Raw genomic sequence first — 13,020 nt, 5'->3', positions numbered from 1 at the left:
TAAATAGACCTTTGGCAAATTTCATTACCATTGGGTTACAATAAATTAAGCAAATTTTCACTATGTGGAAGAGTAGTTTTACTAAATGGTAGTAAACCTTTACTTTATATTCAAGAAAACGTTCAAGGATCTGGGATTTGTGTGATATTACGCAACAGAAAACTGGTGATAATTTTCATTAGATCTCTCCTTACTAACTATATGGCATCTTAACAGTATGTCGTATGTGCTACACGCCGCTGCTGATGTATTTCCTAATCATGTGGCATCATTAGGTAAACCGATTTCGCCAACAGTTTCCTCATTAGATTTAACTAAAACTTTTTCTATCTAAAATTTTACGAAGAAAATCTGTTTCCTTAAATTCCCTGATTTGATTCAACTGGTTCTGTCCACAATATGGTGTATATCAAAGTTAAAACATACATTTTTAATGAAGTAAAAATTACTAGAAACACGATTATGGCAAATAACATTTACTTCATAGTTTGAGCTAATTGATGCTTATGAAATATAAAAAAATAAGCTAAATGTTCTGTAACGCCACAAGTATTGAGCCCTTATTTTTAGTTATAAGCCCTAATAATAACTGCTAAACCACCGAGAGGAAGTATAACATTAGTTCCGATAAATTTTCGGAAACATATATTAGAACAGAAGTTATACATTTGTTTAAGTTCAAATCTTATTGTGAGCTATCAGCTATTCGCTCATCACAAGGATCAAATCCCGAATTTTAGCATTACAAATTATCATATTTATCGCTCAATCACTGCGACACAAAATTTATTGCTAATTCAAATGTAAATTTACTTTAATGGTGTGTAATAAAAAATGTTCGTATTTTAACGACATATTTTATTTTCGATAACATAAGCTACAGTAACACAACCGCTGGCCCCATGTTTTAATAAAAAATTAGTAGAATCAAAGTAATATTAACGTAACTTCTGATCACATAAGAAATAGAAAACTTTTGCTCAAAACAATTATAATACAAGTTAGGGACAAAATACTATTAGTTTGTTTTGGAATTTCGCACAAAGCTACTCGAGGGCTATCTGTCCCTAATTTAGCAGTGTAAGACTAGAGGGAAGGCAGCTAATCATCACCACCCACCTCCAACTCTTGGGCTATTCTTTTACCAACGAAAAGTGGGATTGACCGTCACATTATAACGTCCCCACGGCTGGGAGGGCGAGCATGTTTGGTACGACTCGGGCGCGAACCCGCGACCCTCAGATTACGAAGCGCACGCCTTAACGCGCTAGGCCAAATACTATTAGTAACTTTATGTTTTAGGCGAAGTGCTGTTTGTTTGTAGTTACGTTGTTGTATATACTTTAACCTGCTGACTGCCAAGTATTTCAGCTGCTACAATACAAGTCTAATGCTTCTTCATTTTGTAACTTTTTCGTGACGCCATTTTGGATCGAAAGTGAAACAATTTGTAAGTAGGTCAAATGCATGTATGGTGCTGACATCTAGCGTTGAAGTTAGGTGTTATTGAGAACGAATTAACTCGCCCGTGGCACTGTACAATCAATCGGCTTGAACGAGTTATCTCGTCTACGGCACTGAACAGGTTAATTTGGAGTGTTCGCTCCTATTATTCTTTTCTTGCATGATTACAGAATTATTCATGAGTTTGCGGAAGAGATTTTGATGTACTAAACATAAAATATTTTAATGTTTCGAACATTTTTGTCTAATCTTCAAGTACAACATTTAAATTACTAATTTAAAAACTACAAATCTTAAGATTCTAAGTTAAAAGGTAAACACGAATCTTATTCATATAATTCATATCTATTAAACATTTTTAAATTTCAGGTGTGTTTTTTTTGTATAATCACAAAATTGTACGAGTAAATATAAGTTAACTAAAGCAATTACATTAAGTGCGTAATTTGCTATATTGGACCTTGTAAGTAAATTTTAAATGAAGGCTTTAGCGGTTCGTATAATTTTAGCTATATTTTTAAAATTGTATACATGATATAACCATTTTTCAAACTGCAAGATCTATAACATAATGAAAGTGTCTCCATCTATTGGAAGGTATTGAACATGTTAGGAAAGATATTTGAAGAAAATATTTATCTTTCCGAAGTTCCCATTTTTAAATTTGGCCAGCTATATTTGAAAGAACTGTATGTTTATAACACAAAAACGCATTGCAAATGATTCGAAACTAACATTTCCGCTGAGGTAATACAATGTTCAGCAATTTTCAAACACTTGAAAATGTGTTCCAGTAGTTGCTGTATTCTTTACTAAGTGATTTGTAGAATGACCGAAGCATTAATTTTGAAATAAAACGAACAGTCGTTGGCGGATTTAAGGTTGTGTGGGCCTAGAGGTTAATAATTTTTGTGAGCCATACATCACATCAAATTCTACATGTAATAATTTAACAACGGGTCCTCATCAAGACCATGGCCCTTGAGGCATAGCCCTCTCTAGTCCCTATCTAAATACGCCAGTGCGAAAAGTTTATTGTGGATTGTTGAAACGAAATATCATATGATGAGAAACGTTTGTGTTACAACATTAAGAACATCAGAACCAAAATGCAATAACAAAAAAGAGGAAACACGCGGATAAACATGAAGTCAAGAAAACAAATTTGAAGTTTCCAACTTATTCCAATAAGATGGCGCTCTACTCCGTTTCATCAGTGTACACTTCTACCATGCGGAAATTTAAAAAGTAAGGACTGATTTGATCATTACTGTCTCTCATTAGTCGAGATAGGTTAGTATTAGATAATATGCGTTCAACTCGTAATCCGAGGGTCGCGGGTTCGAATCCACGTTGCACCAAACGTGCACGCCCTTTGAGCCCGTGAAGGCGTTATAATGTTCGGTCAGTCCCACTATTCTTTGGTAAAAAAGTAGCCCAAGAGTTGGTTGTGGGTGGTGATGACTAACTGCCTTCACTCTACACTGCAAAATTAGGGACAGCTAGCGCAGATAGCCCTTGTGTAGCTTTGCGCGAAATTCAAAAACCAAACAAATTAAATAATATTATGTACACGAGTTTTATGTACCTTTAAACATAAAGCCTCATTTGTCACGATGGTCTGTCGTTAGTTGGATTAGATCAGTACTAAATAAGGCCCGGCATGGCCAAGCGTGTTAAGGCGTTCGACTCGTAATCCGAAGGTCACGGGTTCGAATCCCGGTCGCACCAAATATGCTCGCCCTTTCAGCCGTAACTGAAAGTAGAGTAACTCAAGGGTTGGCGGTGGGCGGTGATGACTAGCTTCCTTCCCTGTAGTCTTACACTGCTAAATTAGGGACGGTTAGCGCAGATAGCTCTCGTGTAGCTTTGCGCGAAACTCAAAAAAACAAACAAACAAACAAACAAACATTTCTTCTTGTGTACGTTTCCACCATCGTTGTTTTAGCACGTGCAGTGCACCGTTTTCTTGCAATTTCAATATGACGTTTGATAGAACTGTTCTGTAAGGTGAACCTAAAAGAAAGAATAAGGTAGTGTCAGATTGTACAATACTACAAAATCTCAGGATTTGTTGTGACATTGCACTTGAGAAATTGGATCTGCTTAGAGTCTGTTTATGTTTGTAATAACACCGTTTCCTACAGTTTTATGTGAAACCTTATTTTTAAAAGCTATAGATTTACTCTGAACAGGCCTCGCAAGGCCCAGTGGCTCATCATTGACACGCAATTTGTGTGTCGTGCGTTCGAAAGCCTATCACTGAACATGCTTGCTTTATCAATTATAAAGCGTTATTATGTTACGGTAAGTTCCACTATTCCTTGATTAAAAACTAGTCCAAGAGTTCACTAGCTGCCATCACTTCTAAATTTATTAGCACAATTAACCTTCGAGTACCTTGACGTAAGTACGTTTATAGATCCCGTAACGCCCTTACATTGAAAAAAAAACAACAATTTTATTAAATGCTCTATATCATAACATACAAAGAGTGAGGGAAAAGGCATGCAAACGTGTTATATATCTCAAAGAGTAATGCAAGGAAAAACTAGCTGCCATTGTTGCAATAATACATAAATTCAACCGAAGTTCTTACTCCAAAACCACCACAAACCAGGTATCAAAAGTCACTTTTGAGTTATACCAGCTTCGGGGTGCATATTGCCTGGTTGGTTTGGCCTTTTATGAAAAACTGTGAAAGGAGCTGGATGTTGAAAGAGAGTAACACAAACATCGTTATCGCCATGACTGTTATCTCCTCCTACAAAATCACATTGACAATCGCACAGTGTATACATATAGAAATTGAATTATTAAAGCTTATACAAAACCTTTTATGAGTTAATAATAAATACTGTAATAATAATATGATACAAATAAATCTTGTGAAAGTTACGATTTTTGTATTATTTATCGTAACATCAACCCATGCATTTATTATTTTTTCAAAGTTCATAACCCGGATGATGGACGGGTATTTCAGCTTATTATAAAATACAACAGAAACGTCGTGAAATGATTATGATTTTGTGTGTTATCGTGAGGGCAGTAAGACATGTGCTTGTAATTTTAGTTGTTGATTTCAAGGGGACTAAAGATTTGGAAATCTCATATGAGGTTTTCCTCAATATTTTGAAATTTACATTTATGTATTAGAAGCTGTTTTGAACCCTATTTGCATACTTCTACTAGAATAAATTTCACACTGAAAACCTGTTTTGTGTAAGGGTAATGAGAGACATGGGTAAATTAGCCTTAACCAGAAGAAATACTGGCAAATATTAAAGGCACTTGATTCGCTTTATATAATAGATTGGAATATATCTCGACTTTAACTTTTGGTGTGTCCAGGTTTTACTCATCACAGGTGAGAAGGAGGTAAATGCTATGTTTAAATACCATATTACCCAGCAAAGAAGAGGTTAAAGTGAGTTTACTCGTATTTACACTCATCTGCAACACTGATACGTACTGAAAGATACACACATATCATTTTGTACTGATTATTAATATAGCACGAGTGTTAATAGTAATTAGAAACTAGTTGAAAGGGTCTGAAAAGTTTCAAAGCAAAACAATTATACAATTAAAGATATCAATAAAAATCACACATGAAATGCCAAGTCATATGAAAGACATATATTAATTATTTTACAGACAAATTTCTTTTACCAGAAGGAGTGGAAATTCCGAAACCTCTAGAATCGACCAGTCCACCAACTTGGATCAGATCGCATTTCCTTTCCACAAGATATTCTACGGTTGTCGACTCCATCAGGAAAGCATACTTTCGTTTCTTATTGTTTCTACACTTTTTTTTACACGAAAAACACACTAGGCCTCCCTGAAACTCCACATTTTTTTATATGTTGGAATGTTGGATTCATTTCGATAAGATATTTTTCAATTACCGTTTCACTCTTTATATCAACCACCTTGTAAGATACCTTTCAGCTCAGACAACCATCACTTTACTCATTGTAAGATACCTTTCAGCTCAGACAACCATCACTTTACTCATTGTAAAACTTATAGAATAGTTGCTAGTCACTAAATACGTTTTATAAATTTATAACAATCAGAGATTCTTAGAATTGTGATATATTTTTCTTTTAAATCACCACTGTATATTAAACAATTCCGCTTACAGTGGTAACATACTTGTTAGGACAATATAGAAAACCATAAAGAAATTTAAGAAATACATGCCTGTTTTGTATAAGGACAGGATTCTTTAGAGTAGGTGTTTGTGACTTCTTGGCGATAACTTTCTGCAGTAAACAAACGGTACACAGTTCACTTATTTGAAAAAAACAAACAAAACGTATACACAGATGTTCGTTACTCTGTTGGTTTTTGCTCTCCCCCCACCAGTGACATAGCGGTGGACTCATACTTCCAGAAAACAAGTTTCGATAGCCGTAGTAAGAAAAGCACAGTTCCCCACGTGCTTTTCTAGAAACCTCAGTAAGTCTTATTATGATGGTTATTAGTATAGTACAATAATTTGTTGGTTATCACAGTTGTAACCAGAGCTTTAAATAATTGTCTGTTTTTCGTCACATTTCACACATTTACGGTAGAACAAAATTACCAAGAAAAAATACTCTTATTTACACTAGTTTGCTAGTATAAACTGTGATAATTTCACTTTAAAAGTCGCTAATATACGCAACTTATTACCAAACTTACAATCACGTCGTCTAAATCTAACTCCCAAACTACATTTTCAACTCGTATTTATACTCCGACAGAGATCTAGAATGTTCCATACACTACTAAATATTACGATATAATAATACTCAATTAAAACAACGAAAAAACTCAGTAAGTTCTAGTAAATCCCCCAGTGACACAGGAGTATGTTTCCAAACTTACACCGCTAAATTCCGGGTTTCTATACTTAAGGTGTGCAGAGCACAGACAGCCCATTAGGTAGCTTTGTGCTTAACTTCAAACAAACAAACCATGTTCTAGTAAGATGTTCTAGTAAATAATAAATATTGGACTACAAAACATATGATTCGTAAACAGTTACGTAAAGAAACCTTCATTAAATTACTCCTTATAAAAATAATCAAATTTAACACTCGCCCCACATAAACTAAGTCATAACACTCGTTAAACTTAAACCAAAACATTCCTGTATATCTAGCGATAAAAAACAATTTAAAAATTAAAAACGTAGCCCAAGTAACAAGAAACTCTAAACTAATGTGTGGGAAAATAACCATTCAGTAAAAATTAATGTAATTCGATAAACTAATTGTTTACTCAAAACCTGCAACGTTGTAAAATATTTTGTTGTGGGTTTCTTTCTTTTTTATTTTTAGTTTTAACCAGCTAGTTAAACATAAAGCAAACATTAATTGTTAATAATATTAAAATATTATTGTGATGCCAAACACGAAAATTTTGCATAATAACATATTCTCTAAATTATGTTTATTAGAAATGTCTTTGTTTCTAACCAACTACCCATGTGCTTCTCTAAAAACCTCTGTAAATTTTGTTATGATGGCTAACACTATACTACAATAATCTTGAGAAAAATCAGCGGTACAGTGTAGTGAATTAGCTATTCTATTGTATATATAACTTATAAGTTAAGTGGATGAGGTAAGAGAAACGTTTATTTATAAATGGAGGATAAAATTTACATTTTCTGTTTTTATCGCCATATGATGAGAAAGAACTGTAAAGTGTTAGACCTATTATCTACGAATTGAGAAAAATAAGAAAAACAGGAGTGGGAAACCAAATGACCACTGGCCACATGTGGCCAGTAGATAGTACAATTGTGGCCAGTCCGAGTTTAGAAATCAACTTTTTTCATCATTTATTTTTTATCGCAGATTTGGTAATCAGTTTGTATCTTTGTTTATTCTGAATTTCGCGGAAATCTACACGAGGTCAATCTGCGTTTGGCGTCACTAATTTAGCAGTGTAATACTAGAGGGAAGGCAGATAGTTATAACCACCCACAACCAACTCTTGAGCTACTCTTTTACCAACGAATAGTGGTATTGACCGTCACATTATAACTCCTCCATGGTTGAAAGGGCGAGCTTGTTTGATCTGACGGGGATTCGAACCCGCGACCCTCAGACTATGAGTCGCGTGCCTTAACCACCTGGCTTTGTCAGGCCTGGTAATCAGCAACTGTACTGCTATAGACTCAGCCCATTTTGTAGCGTCAGTCTGGCTTAGATGTTTGTTCCCTAGTGTTCATTGTTTTGCATACTCTTACAAACATATTTTTATTGTGCGACTTTCAAATGTTTAAATATATTTTGTTTTTAATCCCATAATAGAGATAAGTGGATAATTCGAAAACAAAAGAATCCAGATGATGGCGAACATTCAGAAAATAAAGATAGTTTAATTGATTCTGGCATTACTGTCGAAAAGAGAATGTCACGTGACTGGAAAAACGTGAAACGAGAATTTAATGAAAAGTGAGTTGAAATTTGTAGTGATTGAAGCAAATAATAAACCAGTGTGTCTTTTGTGTAACAAAGATTTTAGGAATAATAAAGTATACAACCCTAAGCAACACTTCAACAATTTTCACAACGAATTTGATGTAAAATTGCCAGTTGATAGCAAAAATCGTATGAATAAAATTAGCCGTCTGAAGGCACAACTTCATGAACAAATGGGAGGCTTAAAAATATTTTTATCATCGATAGAACTGGTTACGTTAGCTAGCTATGAAGTAACTTAGATTATAATTAAAAAAAAAGAAATCATTTTCTTATGCTGAACTGGCAAAAGAAATACTGATTGTGGTCATTGAAACTCTGTTGGAGAATTCAAAATTAAAAGATGATATTCTTCAAATGTTAAATAATTCGCAATTAAGTCGAAGAACAATTGTCCGCAGAATACTAGAGTTAGTGAAAGACATAGAAAATCAGTTGTTTGAACAACTAAAAGACTGTTTGTATTATTCTTTAGCACTAGATGAGTCAACAAATGTTAGTGACACTGCACAGTATATAATTTAGATTCGATACGTAACTTCAGATCTTCAAGTGAGGGAAGGAATGTTTGGCCTGTGTGGATTACGAGATTAAACAAGAACATATTTTAAAAATTTCTTTAAATGTGAAAAAAAAAATCAGTCTGGATTTTATAAAACTGGTTTCTGTCACAACAGATGGTGCTCCCGTCATGACTGCGGCAAAATTAGGATTTGTTTCTCTTTTGAAGTAAAATTTAATTAAAAATAATGTAAGGTGCACGTTGCCATCTTTCCATTGCATTTTGCATCAGGAAAATCTATTTGTTTATATGTCTAAAAGTGATGAATTGAAAAAAATTGATGGACATTGTTGTAAAAATTGTGAATTATATTAGAAGTGGAAGCTCTCTCATCCATCGACAGTTTGTTGAGTCTTTGAAGAAAAGAGTGACTGTACTTTTAATGATCTTACTGATTTTGCAAAAGTAAGATGGTTAAGTAGAGGAAAAGTCTTGGAACAATTTACTTCCTTATTTCTTCAAATGAAAGAGTATCTTGTTGATAAAGGTAAGATTGAAAATTTTCCTGAAATTGATGGCTCACTTGAATAATTTGAATACGAAGCTTTAGGGAAGAGGTAAAATAATAAGCGAGCAATATTGAATATTTTTCTAGAAAATAATAAGGACTATGATTTCTCTGATGCTAAAGATGATCTCTATGTAAACTGAAACAAAAATCTATCTCAAAAATTTTAATCACGTTTCGTCGAATTTAAAAATTTGAAATTGATACTTGAATTTTTGCATGATTCGTTTCATTTTGACTTAGGAAATTTCAGTAAGAAAATTACATTTTTTTGTCTTCGGATAAGTGTCGAGATGCTTACCCTGCAAAGTGTGGAACACATAAAAGGTAAACAAAAATGTCCTTTCAGAGAGAGGTGGCTTACTATTCTGATAAATGAAAGTATTCCAAATTTAAAGATAACAATTTCAAAATTATTTTTCATGTTTGGATACACATGGGTGTGTGAGTCAACATTTTCTACGCTAGATTTTCTCAGTCTAGATACAGATCTTGACTTACCGACGTAAATGGCATGGCCTAGCGCGTTGTGCGCTTCATCTGAGGGTCGCGGGTTCGCGCCCTATGCTCGCCCTCCCAGATGTGTCAATCCCACTATTCGTTGGTAAAAGAGTGAGTTGGCGGTGGGTGGTGATGACTAGCTGCCTTCCCTCTAGTCTTACACTTCTAAATTAGGGACGGCTAGCACAGATAGCCCTCGAGTACTTTTGCGAATTTCAAAACAAACAAACAAACAAACCCGTAAATTTAGTGTCAGAGCTAAGATGCTCATTGAGCATAGATATTAAGCCAAATTTCACGAAACTTGTTCATGAAAACCCCCATCAGTTTCCAAATTGAAGGTTAGTTAAAATGAAATTAATTTGATTAAACAAACACCTTTCTCTTTTTCTTAATAGTGTGGCCAACATTGTTTTCTTTAGTCACAGTTGTGGCCACTATGAAAAATAAGTTGTCGACCCCTGGCCTATAACAACAGGCCCACTGGTGTTGAATTACGATATTGACATCCCTTATACAGCAGCGCCTTCTCATGCCAGATTGTGGACCTATGACTCCTAACACCGCCTCTAGCAACACGCCTTCTGGTGCAGCTTTGACGTAATCCCTATCCCCCCTCTTCTTAAGACGAAATCTATTGTCTATTACGTTTGTTTGTTTGTTTGTTTTGAATTTCGCGCAAAGCTACTCGAGGGCTATCGGCCGTCACATTATGACGCCCCCACGGTTGAAAGGGCGAGCATGTTTGGTACTATCGGGATTCGAACCCGCGACCCTCGGATTACGAGTCGAACGACTTAATACACTTGGCCATGCCGGGCCCGTTTGTTTATGTAGCATCATATAAATCACACGTTGTATAGTCCCGTTGTTCCAAACTGGTCCTTGTTGTAATATTGTGCAATGTCACTAAACCTTCATTAGTTTTTTTCGTTGTTTTGATTGAGTATTATTATATGATATATTTCATACATAGATAAAATGTGACTCAAGGTAGGTTAGATAAATAGATAGATTTAGACTGCGTAATTGTAAGTTTAACCATAAATAACGTATAATGGTGATTGTTAAATTGAAATTTTTACAGACTATATTAAAATAAAAAGATTAGAGAATAAAAATTTACCAGCGACTAGTGGGATTGACCATAACGTTATAATGCTCCCACGGCTGAAAGGGAGAGCATTTTTTGGTGTGATGGGAATTTGGACCCGCGACCCTCAGATAAAGATTCGAGCATCTTAACCACCTGGTCATGCCGGGCCTGTCCCATGTATAGTAAGGTTTCCTTACAAGAGCTCTTCACTACAGCCAATTGAAAACGATGCAGCTATCTTCTGAAAGCAGAACAAATATTCATTAAATAGTTAGCTTTCCAAACAGGTTAACAGTTATAATCGTTTTCACGTAAAGTTGTTGATTACTAAACATAATAAATAAACAGCAAATAGAACACTTTGACACTAACATTTCAAATAGAAGATGAATGGCCCATTGTTACAGTACATTGTTGTCAGTATAATGCATCATAAATTGATGTATTCTAGCTAGTTACAATAATTTGTATCACACACTCAGTACGCATGGAAATAAGTTTGTATTTGAAATCATAATACATAAATTAGTGTGTATTACACTTCATAATTACACGAACTAATTAACTTAATACATACTTCACTGCTTTCATTTGAATTTATTATTCTTTGGAACCTCTTTCGATATGTACAAATTATCAGTCAATAATTATAAGTTTAATTTTCTACGGCTTTAATTTACAGAGTTTATAATAACTTGAACAATATAGATTCGAACTAAACAAAGCAAAAATATGGTTACTATTTTTTTAAATTGTAGCATATTTAAACATAATATAAAATGTGTCAATCTGGATAACCTCAGTGAAGACTTGCATATTCTGTTTCAATATTGTTCCAGTTCCTTATAAGACAATAATGAACAAAAGAAACTTCAGTGACAAGCCAGTCACTAAAAGTCAAAAAGATTTTAAACCCACTACTGAATCATTCAGAAAGTAGTGGCTATGAAGGTCATACACCCATTACATCTTGTTGGTAAAATATCCAATATAGTAAAAATACTGAGTAAGATTTAAACTATCATGATAAAAGTACAGGTTCCGTTAATGATATTTCACAAGAAGACCACAAAATGACATTTTGTAATAAGTCCATATTCTGTAACAAGAAGTGATTTATTTGATAAGTGGCAAGATCTTGGTAGTGTTGATAATACAGCCAACAGAAAAGAAGATTTGGATATTAACAACAAATTAATATTCAACACCACTTATCAGTGAGATCTCAATTTAATATTACACTTTCTGCCCTTTGTAAACAACTAATAATTCTATATTTGTAAACTCAAACACGTATCACTAGAGTCAAGCACATCACTTATATTGTGTATCCATTTGTATATGAATCTTTCTGAAATAGTTTCTTTATAACGTTTAGCATTCAGTCATAAGTTTTACATGTTGTACTTCTGCTGCAGTTTAAACTTTTTTCTTGCAATCTCCAACAATTTTTTTAATATTCCACTACTTTTCAGTGTACTATTATATTTGAACTAAAATTTATTTACTCATTATGTTTTTATTGAGAAATGGAAAGAAGCCAACAATATTTTTTTCAATGAAAACAAGTTTCAATTAAGTTTTGGAAAGGTTAATATGTGACGTTTCCGAGAGTCTTCACGTTTGATATAGTTCAACATAGAAAACCATAAATAAATTTAAGAAATACATTCCTGTTTTTTATAAGGACAGGATTCTTTAGAGTAGGTGTTTGTGACTTCTTGGCGATAACTTTCTGCAGTAAACAAACGACACACAGTTCACTTATTTTAAAAAACGTATATACAAATGTTCGTTACTCTGTTGGTTTTTGCTCTCCCCTCACCAATAGCATAGCGGTATATCTGCGGACTCATACTTCTAGTAACCAGATTTCGATATCCGTGATAAGAAAAGCACAATTCCCCACGAGCTTCATTAAAAAAACCCTTAAATATTATTTATGATGGTTATCACAGTTGTAACCAGAGCTTTAAATAATTGTCCGTTTTTCATCAAATTTGACGCAGGCTGGTTCAATTACTTTACAATAGAATTACCAAGATGAAATACTCTTAAATACTTCAGTTTTCTAGTATAAATTGTGATAATTTCACTTTAAAAATCGTCAATATATGCTATTTATGGTTAAACTTACAATCACGTCGTCTAAATCTAACTCCTGAACTAGATTTTCAATTCGTATTTATACTCCAACAGAGATCTAGAATGTTCCATACACTACTAAATATTACGATACAATAATACTCAATTAAAACAACGAAAAACCTCAGTAAGTTCTAGTAAATCCCCCAGTGACACAGAGGTATGTCTCCAAACTTACACCGCTAAATTCCGGGTTTCTATACCTAAGGTGTGCAGGGCACAGACAGCCCATTAGGTAGCTTTGTGTTTAACTTGA

Source organism: Tachypleus tridentatus, chromosome 11 (genome assembly GCF_004210375.1).
Source record: "Tachypleus tridentatus isolate NWPU-2018 chromosome 11, ASM421037v1, whole genome shotgun sequence".
NCBI classification, from domain to species: Eukaryota; Metazoa; Arthropoda; class Merostomata; order Xiphosura; family Limulidae; genus Tachypleus; species Tachypleus tridentatus.
This window is presented reverse-complemented; position numbering follows the sequence as displayed.